A 26,103-nucleotide genomic window follows, 5' to 3' on the forward strand; every position below is an offset into this window, starting at 1 on the left:
ACTTGTGAAGTTCCAAAGTATTCCCCTCCTAGATGTAACTAAAAATTCTTCCCAAAGAGTACGCCCTTATAAAATCACACAGCATCATAAGGTATATTCAGAGGTGATTAAATTCACTCTTCTCTGTTAAAACCATGATATATAGCTACGTGTAAACAGAAAAAAAATTCTTTCCTTATTCACTGTAAACTCTGCCATAAGTACAGTCTAAATTCAGACTCCAACTCATTCCATGCTCTAATTAATAACCTTCAAATTTTGGTAACAATATTAAATGCTTATTTGATGCACAAAATTTTACATAACTTACAGAAAATTATTCTTCATAAAAAGATACTTCTGTATACCTACTTATAAAGTCTTCCTTTGATCTCCCCACCTGGAAATAATCTTTTAACTACTAAGCCCTCTTCTTTTATTTTTTAAAAAAATCCCTCAGAGAAATAATTATTAAATACTATCTATGTTGTAGTTACCTGTGTGAGATTTTTTTTCCCCTAGACTGGAAAATTCTTAAAGGCAGGGACTCTCTTACTCATCTTCCTTATCCTTCCTCAAAATCTAGCACAGCTCCTTGTGGGCAATAACATATTCATAGAATGAAAGATAATACATTGAAGGAGAAAGTGGGCCAGTGGTAGATAGAAGTGAACTGGAAACTATGTCATCTTAGTTAAGGAAGACTTCATGGAGCTGGAAATTTTAAGTTAGATTTTTAAGGAGAGGGAGAGATACAACTTGGCAGTGAGAGGAAAATATGTCCCAAGGATTTGGGAGAGTCTCTGCAAGTAATAAGATACAGATAGGGACAAATATGGTTGCAAGATCATGGAGAGATTTGCCTGGCTGGCGTGGAAGATGCAGAAAAAGAATGGATGGGTAGCAGAAGTCCGTTTATGTACATTTCCTGTTCATTCTTCAAGGATGATGGAGAACAGCTGGTTACCATCTTCTGCATAATGGCCTTTCATATATTTGAAGACAGTTTTAAACACTGTTCACTCTCTACTCCAAACTAAATAGTACATGTTCCTACTCTTTCCTCACAGTTTTTTTGGAACACTTTCAACAGATTATTTTTGATACGAGAGATACACAAAACAGTACTTCTACAGCAGGATTTCTCAACTTTGGCACTATTGACATTTTGGGTCAGGAAATTCTTTGTTACCAGGGGCTACCCTATGCATTGTAGGGTGCTGACAACATCTGTGGCCCTAGCCATGTGATGTTAGCAGCCCCCCTGAGTTGTGAAGATCAAAAATGTCTCCAGACACTGCCAATTTACCCTAGGGCTAAAATCACCCAGAGTTGAAAACCACTGTATTATAGATAAAGAGCAGGAAACCACCACCAATGATTTTGTTGAAGAAGGTGCCTGAAAACCAACTGTGGCCTGCAGACCAGCAGCAACTGCATCACCTGGGAGCTTGTGTGGGATCCAGAATCTCAGGCCCTCCCCAGATTTCCTGAATCAGTATCTACATCGCAACAAGTTCCCCAGAGAACCAGACTCCTGTTAAGGTCTGCGAAGTACAGGTCTGTAATATGGTACTCCTCTCTCATAATGTTGATGCAGGTAACAGAATTTACCTACATTAAAACTACTCACCATACTTTAGACATAAGGGGGAAGTTGACCCTTTAATCAGGGTCAACTTCACCCCTCTTGAAGGGTTTTCCCAGAACTTCATCATCTTTAATACATGCTTTCCCAAAGGGCATTCATGGTGCTCCTCAACATAAGACCAAGAGCTTTTGGTTTCCTATTTGGGGCCTGTTTGTTTATTCTACATGTTGTGTGGAATGTCCAGGGGTGTGTGCTGCACTTTTTTTCATTTCCTGTCCTCAGAATTCCACAGGCAATTTGCCCAAAGTGATTGTAAATCAGCCTCTTTCATGTTAAAACACCAAGGAGACTGAAGCACAGGAGATGACATAAATAAAAAAGGTTTACATCTTGTTCTTTTGATTTAAAGGAGTACATACACAGTAAAAGCAGCTTCCCATAACTTTTACTTCAATGTTCATGTTGTTATATTAAGTTGTCTTGGAACTTTATGTACCGGAAGTAAAGCAAAATCATACTTCTTCTTTTTGTCATACTTATTCTTAATCAAAGTTAAAAAAAAAAGAGCAAACAGACCGAGGTGGCTTTAGGGGGCAACATAGGGTGAAAATGTTGGGAAACATAGACGATAATCAGATGTCAAAAGTAAATCCTAGAGAACGGAGCCCACGTTTCCGCAGAGCTGGAACTCCCAGCTCGGGGTCTCTTCCCTCTGCCGTCACGGAACTTCCCCAGAGCCCGAGGGGAGGGCGGCCTCACTGAGGCTGCTGGCTCTGGAGGGGCCCCAGCGGCCGAAGCCGCGACAATCGTGGGGACGGCGGGCCGGATCACTCATCCTGGGGTGAGCCAGCTGCCATGTCATGAGGACACTCAAGCAGCCCTAAGGAGAGATCCATGTGGCAAGAAACTGAGGCCTCCAACTGCAGGCACGTTATATTGGTGATGATGGGTGCCATGTGACTTCATTAAACAGAATAGGTTCATCAGTGGTGCTGCAAAAGGCATTGTTTCATCTTTTCCATGGCTAATATTCGATTGTGTACATGTACCACTTCTTTGTCCATTCATCTGTACATAGACATTTTGCTTGCATACATGTCTCGCTATTATACACCAGAAATACATCTACACGTGGAACAACTCCTACAGAACACCTACTGAACACTGGCAGAAGACCTCAGACCTCCCAAAAGGCAAGAAAGTCCCCACGTACCTCAGTAGGGCAAAAGAAAAAAGAGTAAACAGAGACAAAAGAATAGGGATGGGACCTGCACCAGCGGGAGGGAGCTGTGAAGGAGGAAAAGTTTCCACACACTAGGAAGCCCCTTTGCAGGCGGAGACTGCGGGTGGCGGAGGGGGGAAGCTTCAGAGCTGCAGAGGAGAGCGCAGCAACAGGGGTGCGGGAGGCAAAGCAGAGAGATTCCAGCACAGAGGATCGGTGCCGACCGGCACTCACCAGCCCGAGAGGCTTGTCTGCTCACCCTTCGGTCAGAGCGCAGGGAGCGGCCTGGGGTTGGCGGCATGAATACAGCCTGCAAGGGGTTAGTGCACCACCAGGAGGGAGTCCGGGGAAAAGTCTGGACCTGCCGAAAAGGCAAGAGACTTTTTCTTCCCCCTTTGTTTCCTGGTGCGCGAGGAGAGGGGTTAAGAGCGCTGCTTAAAGGAGCTCCAGAGACGGGCGCGAGCCGCGGTGATCAGCACGGACCCCAGAGATGGTCATGAGACGCTAAGGCCGCTGTTGCCGCCACAAAGAAGCCTGTGTGCGAGCACAGGTCCCTATGCACACCTCCCTTCCGGGGAGCCTGTGCAGCCCGCCACTGCCAGCGTCCCAGGATGCAGGGACAACTTCCCCGGGAGAACGCACGGCGTGCCTCAGGCTGGTGCAACGTCCCGCCGGCCTCTGCCACTGCAGGCTCGCCCCACACTCCGTACCCCTCCCTCCCCCCAGCCTGAGTGAGCCAGAGTCCCTGAAGCAGCTACTCCTTTAACCCCGTCCTGTCTGAGCGGGAACAGATGCCCTCAGGCGACCTACACGCAGAGGCGGGGCCAAATCCAAAGTTCAGCCCCTGGGAGCTGTGAGAACAAAGAAGAGAAATCTGTCCCAGCAGCCTCAGAAGCAGCGGATTAAAGCTCCACAATCAACTTGAGGTACCCTGCATCTGTGGAACACATGAATAGACAACAAATCATCCCAAATTGAGGAGGTGGACTTTGAGAGCAAGATTTACGATTTTTTCCTTTTCCTCTTTTTGTGAGTGTGTATGTGTATGCTTCGGTGTGAGATTTTGTCTGTATAGCTTTGCTTTCACCATTTGTCCTAAGGTTCTATCCGTCCGTTTTTTTTTCTTTAAAAAATTTTTTTTCTTAAAAATTATTTTTTATTTTAATAACTTTATCTTCTTTCTTTCTTTCTCCCTTTCTTTCTTTCTTTCTTTCTTTCTTTCTTTTTCTCCCTTTTATTCTGAGCCGTGTGGATGAAAGGCTCTTGGTGCTGCATCCAGCACTCAGTGCTGTGCCTCTGAGGTGGGAGAGCCAACTTCAGGACACTGGTCCCAGCTCCACATAATATCAAACGGCAAAAATCTTCCAGAGATCTCCATCTCAACACCAGCACCCAGCTTCACTCAACGTCCAGCAAGCTACAGTGCTGGACACCCTATGCCAAACAACTAGCAAGACAGGAACACAACCCCACCCATTAGCAGAGAGGCTGCCTAAAATCATAATAAGTCCACAGACACCCCAAAACACACCACCAGACGTGGACCTGCCCACCAGAAGGACAAGATCCAGCCTCATCCACCAGAACACAGGCACTAGTCCCCTCCACCAGGAAGCCTACACAAACCACTGAACCAACGTTAGCCACTGGGGACAGACACCAAGAACAGCGGGAACTACGAACTTGCAGCCTGTAAAAAGGAGACCCCAAATACAGTAAGATAAGCAAAATTAGAACACAGAAAAACATACAGAGATGAAGGAGCAAGATAAAAACCCACCACACCTAACAAATGAAGAGGAAATAGGCAGTCTACCTGAAAAAGAATTCAGAATAATAATAGTAAAGATGATCCAAAATCTTAGAAATAGACTAGAGAAAATGCAAGAAACATTTAACAAGGACATAGAAGAACTGAAGATGAAACAAGCAATGATGAACAACACAATAAATGAAACTAAAAATACTCTAGATGGGATCAATAGCAGTATAGCTGAGGCAGAAGAACGAATAAGTGACCTGGAAGATAAAATAGTGGAAATAACTACTGCAGAGCAGAATAAAGAAAAAAGAATGAAAAGAACTGAGGACAGTCTCAGAGACCTCTGGGACAACATTAAATGCACAAACATTCGAATTATAGGGGTTTCAGAAGAAGAAGAGAAAAAGAAAGGGACTGAGAAAATATTTGAAGAGATTATAGTTGAAAACTTCCCTAATATGGGAAAGGAAATACTTAATCAAGTCCAGGAAGCACAGATAGTCCTATACAGGATAAATCCAAGGATAAACACGCCAAGACACATATTAATCAAACTGTCAAAAATTAAATACAAAGGAAACATATTAAAAGCAGCAAGGGAAAAACAACAAATAACACACAAGGGAATCCCCATAAGGTTAACAGCTGATCTTTCAGGAGAAACTCTGCAAGCCAGAAGGGACAGGCAGGACATATTTAAAGTGATGAAGGAGAAAAACCTACAACCAAGATTACTCTACCTAGCAACGATCTCATTCAGATTTGATGGAGAAATTAAAACCTTTACAGACAAGCAAAAGCTGAGAGAGTTCAGCACCACCAAACCAGGTTTACAACAAATGCTAAAGGAACTTCTCTAGGCAAGAAACACAAGAGAAAGAAAAGACCTACAATAACAAACCCACAACAATTTAGAAAATGGGAATAGGAACATACATATCGATAATTACCTTAAATGTAAATGGATTAAATGCTCCCACCAAAAGACACAGACTGGCTGAATGGATACAAAAACAAGACCCATATATATGCTGTCTACAAGAGACCCACTTCAGACCTAGAGACACATACAGACTGAAAGTGAGGGGATGGAAAAAGATATTCCATGCAAATGGAAACCAAAAGAAAGCTGGAGTAGCAATTCTCATATCAGACAAAATAGACTTTAAAATAAAGACTATTAGAAGAGACAAAAAAGGATACTACATAATGATCAAGGGATGAATCCAAGAAGAAGACATAACAATTTTAAATATTTATGCACCCAACATAGGAGCACCTCAATATAAGGCAAATACTAACAGCCATAAAAGGGGAAATCGACAGTAACACATTCATAGTAGGGGACTTTAACACCCCATTTTCACCCACGGACAGATCATCCAAAATGAAAATAAATAAGGAAACACAAGCTTTAAATGATACATTAAACAAGATGGACTTAATTGATATTTATAGGACATTCCATCCAAAAACAACAGAATACACATTTTTCTCAAGCGCTCATGGAACATTCTCCAGGATAGATCATATCTTGGGTCACAAATCAAGCCATGGTAAATTTAAGAAAATTGAAATTGTGTCAAGTATCTTTTCTGACCACAACGCTATGACACTAGATATCAATTACAGGAAAAGATCTGTAAAAAATACAAACACATGGAGGCTAAACAATACACTACTTAATAACGAAGTGAAATCAAAGAGGAAATCAAAAAATACCTAGAAACAAATGACAATGGAGACATGACGACCCTAAACCTATGGGATGCAGCAGAAGCAGTTCTAAGAGGGAAGTTTATAGCAATACAATCCTACCTTAAGAAACAGGAAACATCTCAAATAAACAACCTAACCTTGCACCTAAAGCAATTAGAGAAAGAAGAACAAAAAACCCCCAAAGTTAGCAGAAGGAAAGAAATCATAAAGATCAGATGAGAAATAAATGAAAAAGAAATGAAGGAAACAATAGCAAAGGTCAATAAAACTAAAAGCTGGTTCTTTGAGAAGATAAACAAAATTGATAAACCATTAGCCAGACTCATCAAGAAAAACAGGGAGAAGACTCAAATCAATAGAATTAGAAATGAAAAAGGAGAAGTAACAACTGACACTGCAGAAATACAAAAGATCATGAGAGATTACTACAGGCAACTCTATGCCAGTAAAATGGAAAACCTGGAAGAAATGGACAAATTCTTAGAAATGCACAACGTGGCAAGACTGAATCAGAAAGAAATAGAAAATATGAAGAGACCAATCACAAGCACTGAAATCGAAACTGTGATTAAAAATCTTCCAACAAACAAAAGCCCAGGACCAGATGGCTTCACAGGCGAATTCTATCAAACATTTTAGAGAAGAGCTAACACCTATCTTTCTCAAACCCTTCCAAAATATAGCAGAGGGAGGAACACTCCCAAACTCATTCTACGAGGCCACCATCACCCTGATACCAAAATCAGACAAGGATGTCACAAAGAAAGAAAACTACAGGCCAATATCACTGATGAACATAGATGCAAAAATCCTCAACAAAATACTAGCAAACAGAATCCAACAGCACATTAAACGGATCATACACCATGATCAAGTGGGGTTTATTCCAGGAATGCAAGGATTCTTCAAAATACGCAAATCAATCAACGTGATACACCATATGAACAAACTGAAGGAGAAAAACCATATGATAATCTCAATAGATGCAGAGAAAGCTTTCGACAAAATTCAACACCAATTTATGATTAAAACCCTGCAGAAAGTAGGCACAGAGGGAACTTTCCTCAACATAATAAAGGCCATATATGACAAACCCACAGCTAACATCGTCCTCAATGGTGAAAAACTGAAAGCATTTCCACTAAGATCAGGAACAAGGCAAGGTTGCCCACTCTCACCACTCTTATTCAACATAGTTTTGGAAGTTTTAGCCACAGCAATCAGAGAAGAAAAGGAAATAAAAGGAATCCAAATCGGAAAAGAAGAAGTAAAGCTGTCACTGTTTGCAGATGACATGATACTATACATAGAGAAACCTAAAGATGCTACCAGAAAACTACTAGAGTTAATCAATGAATTTGGTAAAGTAGCAGGATAAAAAAATTAATGCACAGAAATCGCTGACATTCCTATACACTAATGATGAAAAATCTGAAAGTGAAATCAAGAAAACCCTCGCATTTACCATTGCAACAAAAAGAATCAAATATCTAGGAATAAACCTACCTAAGGAGACAAAAGACCTGTATGCAGAAAATTATAAGACACTGATGAAAGAAATTAAAGATGACACAAAGAGATGGAGAGATATACCATGTTGTTGGATTGGAAGAATCAACATTGTGAAAATGACTCTACTACCCAAAGCAATCTACAGATTCAATGCAATCCCTATCAAACTACCACTGGCATTTTTCACAGAACTAAAACAAAAACTTTCACAATTTGTATGGGAACACAAAAGACTCCGAATAGCCAAAGCAATCTTGAGAACAAAAAACGGAGCTGGAGGAATCAGGCTCCCTGACTTCCGACTATACTACAAAGCTACAGTAATCAAGACAGTATGGTACTGGCACAAAAACAGAAAGACAGATCAATGGAACAGGATAGAAAGACCAGAGATAAACCCAAGCACATATGGTCACCTTATCTTTGATAAAGGAGGCAGGAATGTACAGTGGAGAAAGGACAGCCTCTTCAATAAGTGGTGCTGGGAAAACTGGACAGGTACATGTAAAAGTATGAGATTAGATCACTCCCTAACACCATACACAAAAATAAGCTCAAAATGGATTAAAGACCTAAATGTAAGGCCAGAAACTATCAAACTCTTAGAGGAAAACATAGGCAGAACACTCTATGACATAAATCACAGCAAGATCCTTTTTGACTCACTCCTAGAGAAATGGAAATAAAAACAAAAATAAGCAAATGGGGGCTTTTCTGGTGGCCCAGTGGTTGACAGTCTACCTGCTTTTGCAGGGGACACGGGTTCATGCCCCAGTCCGGGAATATCCCACACCCCACGGAGCGGCTGGGCCCATGACCATAGCCGCTGAGCCTGTGCGTTTGGAGCCTGTGCTCCGCAATGGGAGAGGCCACAATAGTGAGAGGCCTGCGTACAGCAAAACAAATCAAAACAAAACAAAACAAAAAAAACCCAAAGGGGACCTAATGAAACTACAAAGCTTTTGCACAGCAAAGGAAACCATAAACAAGACCAAAAGACAACCCTCAGAATGGGAGAAAATATTTACAAATGAAGCAACTGACAAAGGATTAATCTCCAAAATTTATAAGCAGCTCATGCAGCTCAATAACAAAAAAACAAACAACCCAATCAAAAAATGGCCAGAAGACCTATATAGACATTTCTCCAAAGAAGATATGCAGATTGCCAACAAACACATGAGAGAATGCTCAACATCATTAATCATTAGAGAAATGCAAATCAAAACTACAATGAGATATCATCTCACACCGGTCAGAATGGCCATCAAGAAAAAATCAACAAACAATAAATGCTGGAGAGGGTGTGGAGAAAAGGGAACACTCTTGCACTGCTGGTGGGAATGTCAATTGGTACAGCCACTACGGAGAACAGTATAGAGGTTCCTTAAAAAGCTACAAATGGAACTACCATACGACCCAGCAATCCCACTACTGGGCATATACCCTGAGAAAACCATAATTCAAAAAGAGTCATGTACCAAAATGTTCATTGCAGCTCTACTTACAATAGCCAGGAGTTGGAAACAACCTAAGTGTCCATCATCGCATGAATGGATAAAGAAGATGTGGCACATATATACAATGGAATATTACTCAGCCATAAAAAGAAACGAAATTGAGTTATTTGTAGTGAGGTGGATGGACCTAGAGTCTGTCATACAGAGTGAAATAAGTCAGAAAGAGAAAGACAAATACCGTATGATAACAAATATATATGGAATTTAAGAAAAAAACATGTCATGAAGAACCTAGGGGTAAGACAGGAATAAAGACACAGACTTACTAGAGAATGGACTTGAGGATATGGGGAGCGGGAAAGGTAAGCTGTGACAAAGTGAGAGAGTGGCATGGACACATATACACTACCAAACATAAAATAGATAGCTAGTGGGAAGCAGCCGCATAGCACAGGGAGATCAGCTCGGTGCTTTGTGACCACCTGGATGGGTGGGATTGGAGGGTCGGAGGGAGGGAGACGCAAGATGGAGGTGATATGGGAACATATGTGTATGTATAACTGATTCACTTTGTTATAAAGCAGAAACTAACACACCATTGTAAAGCAATTATACTCCAATAATGATGTAAAAAAAAAAGTAAATCCTGATTTCATATGTACCAGCAAAAGAGAGAGTTTTTCCTTTAATAATATTAACAGCTATATAGTATACTTACTATGTGTTACACCTCACATGCTCCATCTCATTTAATTTGCTAACAAGCCTACAATCAAATACCATTATTATTACCATTGGACAGAATAGGAGAAGGAGGCTTAAGATGATAGAGAAATTTGCCTACATTTCTTCAGGACTCCCAAATCATTTACAATAATCCCATTTTTATATCTTAGCACTAAAACTGTGAAGATTTAGTAGAAGGTGACATGGGGATGAGTTTAGAAGAGAGGCTACTATGTGTCCATGTAATTCCATCTTCTGAGAAGTAATTTGGGGAGGAGGCTCTTCCACAGTGGCAATGGCTGGGAGGATGCTAGGAGTGAGGGGAAGGTTGTCATAAGGAGATAAGTCATGGCTACCCAGCTAGATAAAGCTGTACTGGGACTTCAGCTAAAAACACATATGTTTAGGTAGAAAAGAAGTGGAAAGGCTTGCTCCCCTTCAAATATGGTTATATGAGTTATATATCTAAGGGCTAAAAGCTGAAGAGGATGATGAGGTTGTTGGTATTGAAGGATAGCTCTTGTGAAAGAGATCATTTTGTGCAAATTCTTTACTCTAGGATGGAATATGATGTGTAAGACAACTAAATGAGAGAAAGAGAGAAAGAGGCGGAGAAGTAACCTACAACCTATTTGTTGTGCAATGTTTTCTGCTTACAAATATTTTCATATAAACAAAGGTTTTGAGCTAGTCAGCAAACTGCAGAGGCTAGGAGGATAGCAGTCATTACTGTCTTTTTGTGTGCTGGAAACTGTAGCTTAGAGGGGTTAAGTGATTTGTCCAAGATCAGGCTGTGCTAGTGGCAGAGATAAGACATCAACATTGGTCTTCTGAGGTCAAATCATAGACTCACTATGACCAGAGTGCTATTAAGTTAGTAAGATTAATAAAAATAAAAAAATAACAACCCAGCTCAATAAAACCCTCAAATGGCCCGTGAGAACTCTGAATCATCTTGTAGCTTTGAAGCATTTGAGTGTAAGATTGGCAGGAAAAGCTGAATGAAAGGGGACAAGTCTGGGCATCTCTAGTGGGCATTGACTTTCTTGTGGAAGGAGGATCCCCCTCCTTCACACATCCTCTGAGTTCCAAAAAAAGTCACTGAAGCCTGTTTGATTGTTTGCTTCTTAATGAAAAAAGGCTGTCTTTCATAGGGTGGTCCAGAAATTTTGACCTGGTAATATCCAGACTGGAGTATTTAATAGCCAATGGAATTCTGAATATTTTAAACTCCAAGCCCAAGGCAAGAGGGTATCAAATAATTGGTGACTAGGAATGTATGTTAAAATGCTATTGCTTTCTTTCAACAACTTCCTACACATGTTTATCCAACCTAGACATAATAGAAATCATGCAATTAACATATTTTATTATTTTTAATATAAAGAGTGAAATGATGATACACTAATGAGATAGGAAATCATAGTAATTGTGTTATTATAGTTAATTAATGGTTTTTAGAACAAACTCCGTGACAGTATAGAAAGATGGTGATCTTTAGAGATATATGAGCCTGGGCTTAAACCTAACACTTTCACTTACATTATTTATTCAATTATTCATATTTATTAAACTACTCCACAAATTTTAATCAAGTCTTTATTTTGGGTTGAATATATGTTAGGCCCTGGAGATACAGACATAAAAAGATGGTGCTCCTGTTTTCACAGATCTTATAGCCTAGCTGAGAAAAAAAATGGCAAGTGAACCCCAGATTATCATATTTAAAAGAAGCTTATAAATATCTTCCAGGTATTGGCTGCTGTGAGATATACAAATTATTCATGTGGCAATAAAGAATGCTCCATAAGTGAGTTAACTGCTTTCATAGGTAGAATCCAAAGAGTCAGTTTACCATCTGGCATTTCAGTTTTCTTTTAGAAGTGGATTTCCCTCCATTCTGATGACCAATTTGTATATTGAAAAGTGATACAGATGTGTTATATTATTGCGGGTAGGACAGTGGGTTCATTGACTCATTTCAGTAGCAAATTTCCTGTTTCTAAACCTAGCTGCAATGACATTTGTAAAGAAAATCTAAGATGAGGGTGTCAGGCCTTCCAAGTGGAAGGGCTAGCTGAGGAGGAGGGCAGGTGATCCTGTCCTCTCAGTTAGATCCCTTGGATTTTCATCTCAGTCCCCCAAGTGGTGATGCATATTGCTGATGTCACCCAGGCTCTGAGCCAACAGCGAGTTGAGGCTTCTCTCACTCCAATGACAATCTACTCCCCTCTAACTGACTTCAAACATTTTAAGTCTATTCTAAGAACAGGATGAGCCTGCAGTGACTCTTCTAATACATTTAGGCCACACTGAGTCACCGTCTTCAGCCACCTGAGAATGAGAGAGCATACCTAGGAATGCAAGCTTTGTGTTGCAGGGCAGCAGACTCCTCTGTACTCCCCAAACCTGAGCGCTGGTACATCCTTATCTCTTGTTGTACCAAAGCCTTCAGATGCAAAGAGTTCATCCACCACTGCTCGAATGGATATAAACTCCCCAAATCATATATACTCACTATAACTAATTCTGTGATACATTAGGTATTTTACATTACTCCAAATTTAAGTTTTCTACTCCTTAAATTCAAATAAAATATATTCAACTTTGAGGCACTCCAGCAGTTGGAAGAAAAACATTTTAATGATAAACGTTGGTAAAAGATGGAAGGCCCTTCCTCACCTTGAAATATATAACAAAACATCTTTAAAGTATTCATACTGTGGATCTGAAATCTTAATTAGTTTAAGTGAGTTGGAACTCAATTTTGTGTACATGTTGCCTTAAAAGATAAAATTTGATCAAGAGTATAAGTGAATCTGTCCACAAAAGTGACAGCACTATATAATTCTAGTTGAAATCTGAGATGATTACTTTTATAGCATTGCAATCTTGAGAGCCAAAGAACTCCAGTGGTGAAGACAAAGGAAGTAAAAATAGAATGAAAATAAGACAATATTAAAGCCTTGAGCACAGAGTATAGAATCAACACAAGTGTTTGGAAATGACGTCATAATCTCAAATACAGAAAATCTATATTTTCTGGAAAAAACACCATACCTAACTCACTGTCTCCTTCAAACAAGTGGAGCTTCCCTATACAGTTATGTAAGAAGAAAATCTGGCTCAATCAATCTCACCATTCAAAGTCCTTTCAACAGAAATGATGTAATATGTCAGCAAGATACCAACCTCCATCAGCAAGCCCAGAAAAGCCAATCCAAATAAACACCTCGATGATCAAGCATTTTCCAAGTTTCATCCTGGGAAGCTGCTTTTTAACTTCGGCTTGCTGTAGTGAGGGAATTGTTTTGACTTTCAGTACTAACGTCCTGTGGGCCTCCAGTTACTACGAATGGTATTTGAACTTCAAAGTGAGTGTGTGTATATGTGCATATCTGTATATGACTGGTAGGAAAAAGGCAAGGAGGTCTAATTCTTGGCACACAGTAGGTGTTTAATACAAGTTTGTTAAATGGAACAGGATGGACTAAACAGAGAAATGAAGTTTTTAGTATAAAGGTCATTCTGCCTGTAAGAATTTGTCTCCTTCCATAAGTGCTGCCCAGAATATTAAACTCCAATGGAGAGTTTCCCAAACATCCTTTGTTAAAAATCCTTATAAATTATTATAATATCTACAGACATCTGTTTTTTCCCCAAAATCTTCCCACCACAAATAATTGCCTTCTTTGCCAGCTCCTCTCAGACTGTGCCTTCTCCTGAAATTCTTAAACAGTCTCAGAACCCAGTGCCTCCACCCTACAAGCATCGTCTTCTGGCTCTGTGTTTTACAGGATAAAAAAGCTGCAGAACCTTAGGGGTCCCTGGATCCCACTGTGGGAAACACAGCTTGTATGTTTGTGCAAGCAACATGAGCACAGAACTCTGTTCTCCAGCTGCCCTGGTGTCCTGGGAGCTGAACTCATTACTTTCTGTGACTACACAGCATGGAGAGCTGCATACGGAAAGGCGTATTGCAATTCAAAACAGAGTAGGGTTGCACCCTATTTAAGTGTTTACCCAGATATATGACATATGAAGTCTTTAGATGTGTACGAATCTGAGGGAATGTTGTGTTTTTGTTAATGAAAACTTTTCAATGAACTTTATTAATTAATAAATAATTTATTCTCAGTGAGACAGTAAGACATTGCCAGTTTTAAGGTTATTTTTGTTTGTAGGCACAACAAGTAGTTTTCAGGGCCAGAAGAGCAAAGAGGTAGTATATAATATAAAATAAACTATTTTCAATTTACCTAGTAGCTCTAACTGTCAATATCTAATTCCAGGCACTAAGAGATTCCATATTGATTCTCCTATATCATTTAATGAGACAATTTTTCTGGATGGCTTCAGTGTTGGCTATTGAAGGCCATATACATGTCCAAGTGTGTGAAGCATGGTTACTATCAGATACTTCCACTGCTTCTCTGGGGACAATGAGTTTGTGCCACTTCTTTTTTTACTTATTTGATTGTTTATATGTTTAATAACTCCAATGAAAATTAGGAAATTAAAAATCATTCATATAACTGCATATACTACTTCCTTGATTTCCTGACCCATGAAACTATCTGTTGTACATACTAGCAAAAACAACCTTAGTACTAGCAACGTGTTACTGGCTTATAAATTTCACTGAGAAGAAATTATATGTGAGTTAATAAAATTCACTGAAAAGAATCTGTTAATAAAAGTACAACTTTTTATTCAGGCTCCTTCTTCTAAGGCATCGATGGACAGAATGCATATGGTAGCTGGCTAAGACTGGACCCTGAGATTGAACGAATGACATCTCAAAACTGTGAAAAAAGGATTGTCCAGTTATTTAATGTACAAGTAATACAAAAAGAGTGAAAAACCATTCTCTTTTTCTTAATTGTACAATTGGAGTTCAGAACTAAAATTTTTAAATTGAAAACACACTTGTGTGTAACAAAAAATAAATTAGAAATAAATGTAAAAGAATAATCATAAAATCTTCAAATATATGTCTTACTTGAAACATTTATTTAGATTGTTGAAATTTAAAGAGTGAAAGTTTAGTGCTTTTTAAAAAATATGATTGTTTATACTGCATTACGGTATCACCTATAAAATCTAACACATTCTTCGCTTAGTGAAATTCCAACATGTGAAAAAAATCAATTTAATTAGGTTGTGATTATTTAGATTGGAAAGTAATTATCGGCATGGTGAGTCAGCTATAATGTTCTTTCAAAGAGTGAGCGTGCCTAGACTTTTAAAAATGTGATTTTTATGCAAGGCTTAAGAACACAACGCATACAATGAAGTCTACCTATATTTTATTTTGCTGTGGGTCACAAAGGGCTATTAGACTTAGCTTGCCTTAATGTCTCATTTTTTTAAAACTTTGTTATATTGCTCAAAAGTAGGAGGCAAAGTATATATATATATGTATATATGTATATATACATATATACATATATATATAAGAATATTTGTAATATTCTTTTTTTGGAATACAGTTATCTAAATATTTTCTGGTTTGACACACAAGTGGTCAATTATTAATATTAATAAATTAAGGGCTTCATGAAGGTAACCAACAAAATGAAATACTGTGCAAACTCCAACAGTATACTGCAACTAAACCCCAAATCTGTAAGAAAATAATTGCTCATCCTAGAGCTACCTAGTAGCTTTAACTGGCAATTTCAAATTCCAGATACTAAGAGATGCCATTATTGATTCTCCTATTCCATTTAATAGGCTCATTTTTCTGGACAGCTCAGCTCTGCCCCTAGTAATATACCACCACTTAAACTAAAATTATTCTGTATAATTTTTTCCCTTCTTAGATACTTATGATAGCAATTTTCCATTATATCATTCACTACCAAACATTCTTTTCATTCAGAAGCTTTTTGGTACCTCTGTTCAATTTAAAAGTTGTCTAGTTTATCAAGAGGAAATAATGTAAGCTAAACAAATATAACTTGTTATTCACCCAGAAAAATTTGGGAAATAAATCAGAAAATATTTTAAAGGACACTGGGGCTTGTTTATAAGAGATGAAGAAAAATCTCAGTAGCCTGGAATGTTGAAGTATTGTAGAAGGTAAGGGTCAGCAGAATGCTTGTTTTCTTTTCAGGGGAAAGAGATAACTTTTTGACGCTTTCTTTTCTGTTTTGGGATAGCTCTAAACTTTGTTTTCTTAGCTATATTGTTGCTAAGACCACGATGATCTTTCAGCACTTAGAACATTAGTTGAGCAGTAACATCCTTGGATCCAAACTCTATTCCTATCTAGTAGCATCATCTTTTATATTCTTTCCATGAGACTACTAGGGTATCTTGAAATGGAAGTAAATACAGATGTTATAGTCAATATTCCTAAGAACTGGCAGCCAATATTTTCCTTAAATGGAAGCAGATCAAAATTCTTGTGACTAAGTACTTGTTATACATAAGAATCTTAAAATTCAGGTAGAGGTTACTTCTGCACTGGAGGAAAGGTAAGGAAGAGAATAGGATCCAAAAGGAGATAAAAATGTGGCTTTAACTTTATGTTTTAGAGGAAAATGCTTACTTCCCATTCCTGATGTTTCCTTCTATGTGGAGGGAGCTTCACAAGCTGTAATATTTTTTGTCTATTTCTGTACCTGCCCCACATTTCACACGTAACTGATCGGTGAGTTTGGAAGGAGAAACTGCCTGGGTTTCTCTTAGAAGTGAGCCTGCCTACAGAAGAACAAAAAACAAAACGAAACATAACAAAAAACCAAAAAAATACTCTGTTCTACTCCTCCAGTGTCAGGCTCTGAGCTGGTGCTGATAAGTCAGCTTCATCTAGGGGTCAATAGAGGGGATTTCATTTATCAGCCGTGTTCCATTCTGACTCTTTCTCATTTCCCAATTGGTTCTGACCTCAAGTGATAAAGAGATTTGCTCATTATTGAGCTTTCTCAAAAAACCCAATGGTGTTTTATTTCTTATGAAAAATAAACAATACTGGGAAAAATGTTTAGATTTCACAATGCTGGGTATTGGGTACATTTGTATTTGTTACGTTATTCCTTTAATTTTCTTGTTTGCTTGCACTATTTCATAATTTTAAAAAGCTTATGAATTTTCTCTGTGTAATTATCATTATATGTTTGAAGATGTTTTGACAGATACAACTGCTCTAATTCTTTTAAATTTCATTAATTTTTTTCTATTTTCATAATTTTAAACAAAGATATTAGAACAAACACAAAGCCATTCTTGTTTCTTGGAGCTGCAAGGAGGCACAAAACAAAAGAACTTGAATGGATGGGTTGTAAAGCAATTATACTCCAATAAAGATGTAAAAAACAAACAAAAAAACCATATCTGGTTATAATACTGTTTAATTCTTGCTTGGCTCTCCAGAGCCTGATAAATGCTGTCCCACTTCCTACATAGCATTTTAGACCCATTAAAATGAGGCTTTATTCCACCTTTCCAATCTCATTACCACTTCCATCTAAGAACTTCAAGTTATGGCTACCCTTTAATATTTGCAGTTCCCTGAAACACCTTGTATTCTCATCTGAATCACTTCTTAGCCTGATGAACTTCCATCCATCTTTCAAAGTCTATCTCAAGGTCACCACCCCTGCCGATACTCATTCTTTCTCTACATTTCCATAGAACGTTTACACATTTATCCCAGAGGACATATTACTTTATATTTCAGGTAATTAGTTTACATGCTCTATTTCCCTGTTGAACCATAAACTACTTGAAGTTAGGAACACATATTCTCATCCTCAATGCCTAGCACGATTTCTAGACATGACAAAGATGGCTTGTTGAATTCTAATATCCATTTCTTCCTTTTCCTTAGTAATAAAATCTTTACTTTAATCAGGGTAGCAGTCCACATGGCTTAAAGACAACTTGCAGCTGTGTGTAGTTCTGTGACTAAATACTGACCAATGAACAGTAAGTGGAAGTGTTGCAGGAGACATCCAGGGGGCTCCTTAAGTAGAACTGACTCATCTACAAGATTTGCCCTTTTTTACCCTTCTGTTTTCTCCTTCTTTTGTCCTTCTCCTATCTCCTTCCCTCAATTATAAATTCCTACATAACAGGTAGAGCTCTGTTATGGACTGAATTGTGCACCTCCCAATTCATCTGCTGAAGCCCTAACCCCAGTGTGACTCTATTTGGAGATAGGGACTTTAAGGAGGCGATTAAGGTTAAATGAGGTCATAAGGGTAAGACCCTGATCCAATAGGACTGATGTCCTGATAAGAAGAGGAAGAGAAACCAGAAGTTCTCGCTCCACACACGCACTGAGGAAAGGCCATGTGAGGACACAGCAAGAAGGCAGCTATCTACAAGCCAGGAAGAGAGGCGTCACCAGAAACCAACACTGAGGGCACCCTGATCTTGGAATTCTAGTCTCCAGAGCTATGAGAAAATAAATTTCTGTTGTTTAAGCCACCCAATCTGTGGTATTCTGTCATGGCAACCTGAGCAGACTAATACAAACTCCAAGTGTCATGTGAGACTATGACATGAACTTGAATGGAAATGATGTGATAGAAGAACTAGATTATAATGATAGTAGAGCCACCCACACTAGCACTGAACTACCCTCATATGGACTTTTTTATGTTATATGTTATTCTGCATTGTTCTATATTACTTAAATTACTTAAAGTCACAGTTCTGCTAGTTACAGGGAAACCTAATAACAAATTCATTGGTACCTAATAAGTGTTCCATAAAACTTGTTGGCTGAATGAATATATAATATAAATAATATCCTTTACGAAATGTTTCTTGTTGAGTCTAATTATCATCTCATGTAAATGTGCAATTTTGTGCTACCTTACCTAGCCATTGTTGTTTTTTCCTTTTTTTCTTTTTTTGGTCTTCATTGGTACAATTCGGCTAAACTAAGTCAATGGCCAAATAACAGATTAAAGTTATATTTTAATTTATATATACATCTATCATAACAACTTCAACTTACTTTAAAAATATTACTCTTAAAATAAATTTTTGCAACAGAATAACCTTATTCTAAACCATAACTTCATGACCACATAAAAAAGAAACTTCAATACCTACAACAATAGCCCAAAAAAAGAAGTATTCGTGTGTATTGAATAAGCTTTCAGAAAACTCTTAACTCTGGCCAAGATAAGAGTAGTAAAGTCAGATGAAATAATTTAAGAGAAAGGTAAAATGTCTGGGATATGCACATTTACTAGGAAACATTTTTCCAGAAAATATATTGCTATATTATGGAGCCCATAATTATTCTATAATGTTATAAAGAGTTTTTTAAAAAGACTTATAGAGTTATAGAAAGAGTGCATCTTATAAAAATGTATGGATAATCAAGTGGTATTAGACTGGCTGCACTCTTTTCTGAGGTAGCAGTCAGGTTCCTGAGGGTGCTATGTAGTAGTTTATCCTAGTGAAAGGTCATTTGACTGTCTTTTCAAAGTCTTCCTTTTCTGTCTAGTGATACTACACAAACACTCTAATTTTAAAACTTTTGACAACTTACCAAAACTAAATAAAAATTTTTAAGAAAAAACAACCAAACAAAACTAAACTCTTTTAAGCAATGGCATCAGAAAAAAAAATGTGTGTGTATATATTTATATATACATACACACACACACACACACACACATTTCTGTTAGAATAAAAAGAGTCTTCTCAATACCTAAAATATTTATCAGGATTTAATCTGCTTCCAGATTTCTCGTGATAATTTTTATTCTCTATTTTAACATAGTGTAGGTAATATGTGGTTATATATTGTAATTCTTGCAAGAGAAATCCATTTGACTGATCCTAGGTCAAACTATTGAATTTAGGAGAACCTTCATGGAATTAATTATACCTTCCTAATAGTTGACTGCAATAGTGATAAACCACAGGACTTTGTAATTGGAAGGTATGAGATGCTTAGCTATTGTCTAATTTGGTCTTTCCATTTCATCAGAGGCCAGCAACGACCTACTTTTGGGACCTATCTTACTCCAATCAGGGGTTCCAGAAGGTGCTGCCATGTTTATAAGTGATCCCACCTCCCAGGCTACAACTGACTGGTTCAAGAATGAGCATCAGATCTAAAAAGAGCCATCTAGTGAGTGTCCCACCCTCCTGGCCACTGTTGATCAATTCCAAGGGGGCCAATCACAGTACTCAGCTCTCTGATCTCAGGTTGGCACCTTATATAGGCTCCAGTTCTGTTGGAGAAGATCATGGGACAGGGGGCTCAGGAATCAAGTTCATGAGCTTGATTTCTGCCAGGAAGCAGGTTCATAGTGTGAGGGAGTGAAGTCGAGATGAGGGAGGGAGGGAGTTCTAAAATATGGAAGGGAGCTGAGAGATTGTCTAGTTCAATAAGTGGTTCCCCTGTCAGCTTTATTGTTGCTCTGTGACTTGGGGAGGGATGGGGAAGAAGAAGGATGCTGGGTAGCTAAGAAAGGCTATAATGACTTGATTCAATCAATATGTCCTTTACTTCCCTAGCCCCCTCCTAAAGCTATTAAAAATTTTAAAAAAGACTGAGAGTAAGAGAGAAAAGTTATTGAGCCTGCTCTATATGTAGATCACAAGTATGTAAATAAATCTATATATGTGACTACATTATGAATATGTGATATTCATTCAGCAAACATTAATAAAGGTCCACCATGTTCAAGGTAATGGGGAAGAGCTATGAGTGATTAAAGGGAAAATAAACATTAAAAAAAAGTTAAAAAAAAAAGTTAAAGTTAAAAGAAGAGTTAAAAAAAAAGAAAAATTCAAGGGCCATAAGTGATTACTGTAATTGTGACTATTGTAATTTTAATGTCAATTTTATAAATCCTAACAATCTTAGTTATTTTTCTTTCTTAACTAATCATTAAAAAGGTCTGTGCTATCTAAAAGAGAGTTGGTAATAGATATATACTGGGATTTAATTGGGGTGATCGTCTACATATTATGAAAAAGTATAACACCTCTTTTAGACAGGTGATTATAAAAATTTACTGAGAGGACTCTACATTTCAAGTTGGAAATTGCTTTCAGGATGTTATGTCTATGTGAGAAGCATTGCCAGAAGGTGAAAATAAAGAAGGATGAAAACATGACATAAGAGCTCACACTGACTTTCATTGCTAGGTCAGATTTAAAGTTGAAATCTTCCATTATGCAACGTAAGAACAATTTATTTAAATACAGGCGAAAGGGCAGTATGGTGGTGACGTCACCACCGAATAATTGCAGCTTTGTGTCAGGCTGGTCTTAGTACGAGGGCAGAGATGAATGATCCACAAACTGACACCCCTGCCTGGCATCTAGAGTGAAAAACTACGGGGGTGAGTGATTCTGTTGTATGTCGGTTATTTCACAGCCAAACCCTAAAGCATATTTTCCCTTCATCTCTTGAGTGCAACTACTGTTCCATATTATGATGAAAGATCAGTAATTTGGGTTGACACTTTCTACAAAATACTTGCCTTTGAATACTCTAAAAGTATAAGAAGAGCTTTGTGAAAAAGAAATCCAATTTTTAAAATTTAAGTTTTAACCTTTTACCAGCAAGTAGTGATTTTCTGGATGAGCTCCAATCAACTTAAAAATGACTGTTAGATTCGTTAAAAAAATACGAGTCAAATAAAGTAAAGACAAGTTTTGTGTTTGTTTTGTTTTATGATATATTCTTTGGTGAAATAAATAGGACTTATTCAAAACCTTCATATAATCCTACATATGAAAGTTTCCAAAATTTCTCTTTGAAGACATATTTTATAGACAATTGTGTATTGTTTATAGACAATTTGCAAATGTGGTGAATCAAAGCCTTGTCATTTATTTCTTAACAGATAGCACTACCCAAGAAAAAAAAAAAGACTGCAAATATGCACTGGGGTCCAGAAAATGGTCTTCTAAGCTTTCAGTCTTCTGAATAAGGCCATTGTCTGAATTCTTAAATTTGTATGTATGTTCTCAAACTAAAACAGCCTTTCACAGAACTACTATACTCTATCAGCTTTTTATATTTAGGAACTCAAATAACTTTTAATATATTGAATCAAACGTCATTCTCGAGAAGAAAGGATTACTTCATTTACGTATTTATTTAACTGGCATGAAATGAGACCCTGATAAAGCTAGTCATGTCCAACTACATGTCATACTAAAATACAATGGTGCTGGGGTTAAGTGTCAGGTATAATATTCCTTTTGTAATCTGAATCTTATCCAATTGTAAACCAGACCAAAGTTGAGGATCACAATGGTCAAAAGGCCCAAATCTCAACATTACTGACGGTTAAAGGACAAAAGAAAAAAAAAGAGTGCATTATGGGTAACAGTGCGAACACAAAAATATTCTTTCTGGACATTTTAATAGAGTACTGCATTTGACAATATAAAAACGCCCAAACTCTTCAGTGTCTTAAAAGATATTCTCTCTATATGTGCATATGTTACTGTTCTCATGAGCTTCTCTTAAAAAAAAGAAAAAAAACCCCACATCAATGTCCTTTGAAAACTTTATTTGAAAACATTATTTTCGGCCTCGTATTTAGTAAAAACATTTTCAAAAATTGATTAAGAAGTTTTCCTTTATAGGGTTGCAAGTTTGTACAAATTTCCTTGTTTCACTAAACCTACAGATCTGTTGACTCAGAAACTCAGATTACCGCATTTTTCTAAAATTGTTTACCACATTTTTTCTTAAAATCCTGTTTTTAAAAAGTTGAAGCATGACATATATTCAGTGTAGTGGGTTGAATTGTGCCTCCTCCCAAATATGTCCAAGTCCCAACCCTTGGTATCTGTGAATGTGACTTTATTTGGAAATGGGACCTCTGCAGATGTAATTCAGGATCTTCAGATGAGATCATCCCATATTTAGAGTGGGCCCAAAATTTAATGAATGTTATCCTTATAAGAGAAAGGAGAGGGAGATGTGAGACACTTAGAACCAGAAACAAAGAGAAGACCATGTGAAGACAGAGATAAAGACTGGAGAGATGTGCCTATAAGCCATGGAATGCCAAGGAATTCCAGGAGCCACCAGAAACTAGAAAACACAAGGAAGAATTCTCCCCTAGAGTCTTCAGAGGGAGACTTGTTCTGCCACCATCTTGATTTTGGACTTTGAGCCTCCAGAACTATGAGAGAATACATTCTGTTGTTTAGGGAATTTGTTACAGCAGCCCTAGGAAGCTAATACATTCAGAAAATGGCACATATCCTCATTTTTGACAAATGTACACAAGGGCTTAAATGATCACAAAGTGAATTCATCCATGTAACTACCACCCAAGTCTAGTAAAAGAACGTTTCCAGCACAACTGAAATCTCCAGTTCCTTTTAAAATAAGAAGCATCTCAATAACAAAGAGGCAAACAACCCAATTAGAGAATCGGCAAAGGACTTTAAAAGACATTTGTCCAGGGCTTCCCTGGTGGTGCAGTGGTTGAGTCCGCCTGCCTATACAGGGGACACGGGTTCGTGTCCCGGTCTGGGAAGATCCCACATGCCGCGGAGCGGCTAGGCCCGTGAGCCATGGCCGCTGAGCCGGTGCGTCCGGAGCATGTGCTCCGCAACGGGAGAGGCCACAACAGTGAGAGGCCTGTGTACCGCGAAAAAAAAAAAAAGACATTTGTCCAAATAAGCTACATAAATTGCCAATACGCGCATGAAAAAATGCTCAACGTCATTAATTAGTAGGGAAAAGTAAATCAAAACCACAATGAGATACCACTTCTCACCCAATAGGATGATCATTAAAACAAACCAGAAAATAAGTTTTGGCAAGCATTTGGAGTAATTGGAACCCTCATACATTGCTGAAGGGAATGTAAAATGGTATAACCGATAAGGAAAACAATTTGGTGGTTCTAAAAAGTTAAACGTAGAGCTACCATATGACCTAATAATTCCAAACCCAGGTTTAATACCCAAAGAATTGAAAACATATGTTCACACAAAGCTTGTACACAACTGTTCAGGGCAACACTATTCATGACAGCCAAAAGGTGGAAACAACCCAAATATTACATCAACTGATGAGCTGTTAAACAAAAAATAATATATCCATACAATGGAATACTATTCAGCTATAAAAAGGAAAAAATGATACATGCTACATCATGAATAAACCTTGGAAACATGCAAAATGAAAGAAGTCTGATACAAAAGGCCACGTACTGTATGATTCCATTTATACGAAATATAAAGAATTGGCACAGTCATACAAACAGCAGATTTGCGGTTTTCAGGGCCTGAGGGGAGGGAGGTATGGGAGTGATTACATCATGAATATGAAGTTTCTCTCTGGGGTGGTAGGAAAGTTCTGGGACTAGACAGTGGTTATGGTTGCACAACATCGTAAATGTACTTAATGCCATTGAATTGTAACTTTAAAATTGTTAAATGGTAAATTTTATTTTATGTATAGTTTACCACAAATAAAAAAAATCAAAGCAGCTCAATTAGCCACTGTCGACTGAAACAAAATACACGACCTAAAAGTTGAGAATTATATTTTATTTGGCAGACTTCCCGAGGATTTCAGCCTGGGACACAGCCTATCCGATAGCTCTGAGTGAGGGACTCTGAAGAGGTGAGGGAGGAGCCAGGATATACAGTTTTTGCAGTGAAAACCAGGTAGTCTGAACATCAAAAGATTACTGTTCATTAAAGAAAACCAGACACCTCAAGTTAATGAATTTAGTGCTTTTCTTTGTACGGGAAGATGCAAAAGTCTGGGCTCATTGAAATCTTTCCTTTGATATGCACTTTAACTATCTAGGGCCAGCATCCTGTTTTGTTTCTGTCCTGGATCCCCTCAGGGTGCACAGTCGGGGACAGCTACAGTGGCTGATGGCCTGATGGCCGCAACATCCTTTGTTTACAGATATGGCAGGCAATATTTTTTGTCCACACCAATATAATCATACAACAATATGTCTTTTTAATTTTTTTGGCTGCGCCTTGTGGCTTGCGGGATCTTAGCTCCCTGTTCAGGGATCGAACCTGTGCCCCCTTGCAGTGAAGTGCGGAGTCCTAACCACTGGACCATCGGGGCATTCCCAAGAATATGTCTTATTTAAATTAAATTTTATATTTTGAGGTAATCATAGATTCACATGCATTTGTGCCAAATAATACAAAGAGTTCCCATGCACCCTTTATGCAGTTTGCTTTTTAAAGACTCGTAGGTCCTTGTTTTTCCTATTTAAAAAATAAAATTAAAATTAAAAAAATAACCCTTCTCTTTGGTGGCTATATAGGATTGTGTAACTGGGAATTCTGCAAATTGGGCTTCCTGCCATGAGCACTGGGTAAAAGTACAATATGTTTTACTTGGTTACTTATCAGCCCATTAAGAGAAAACAACCTTCCAAGTTATTTTATCTTTCATGGGAGACAAAAGGAAACACAAATAAGGATAGATATTAAAATATGGATGATCCATGTACATATTCAAATGTACTTCCATATTTAATTCCTTTGATAAGTGATTTATAATTGTGCATATATATTTTTCTTTTTTCTTAAAAAACCCATAGAACAAAGCATGGCCAGGGCTGAAAGAAATTAGGTCATAGATCATTAAGTATGAGAATATAAAACAAATATCACACTCTTAAGGTAGGGTACATTTACTTCAAGCTATAACTTTTCAAACATATGACATACCATCTATCTGGGGAGTGTAGAACATGTTAACCAGATTTTGTATACTTGTGAAATAAATCGGCAAGTGCTGATGATATGTTTAATTTATTTGTAAGACTACCACAAACGTACAAAAACCTATTCTATTTTTGAAGCACGTGGGAAAAATTTAAAAGATATGGTAAAAGCACCATTCAATTCTTTCTCCTTGTTTTCTTTTGGTTTCCAATTATTTCTCTTCCTTTGCCTGTATTTCACCATTCTCTGCTCTGCTTTCTCAGTCTCCATTGGGATATTTAAATGCCCAACCACAGGCTAAGCACTGACAAAGTAAATAAACATTTAACACGTTGTGGGTTCTGCCTAAGTAGGATCATGGAATCAAAACTACAATTAGAAGGGATCTCAGGAATTAGGTGACCTCCATTTTCCTAAAGCAGAAAAAGACTGGGGTGTCAGAGAGAATAAGACAGCCTTAAATGTCACT

At 37.9% G+C, this 26,103-nt stretch overlaps 1 protein-coding gene across 1 annotated transcript in view; it reads right to left on the reverse strand.

Moving 5' to 3' along the window:
• ITGA1 (integrin subunit alpha 1) overlaps positions 1-26,103 on the reverse strand; it is a 171,019-nt gene that overhangs the window by 109,105 nt on the left and 35,811 nt on the right. The window lies entirely within an intron of this gene.

Source organism: Delphinus delphis, chromosome 3, assembly GCF_949987515.2.
Source record: "Delphinus delphis chromosome 3, mDelDel1.2, whole genome shotgun sequence".
In the NCBI taxonomy this organism is placed as follows: Eukaryota; Metazoa; Chordata; class Mammalia; order Artiodactyla; family Delphinidae; genus Delphinus; species Delphinus delphis.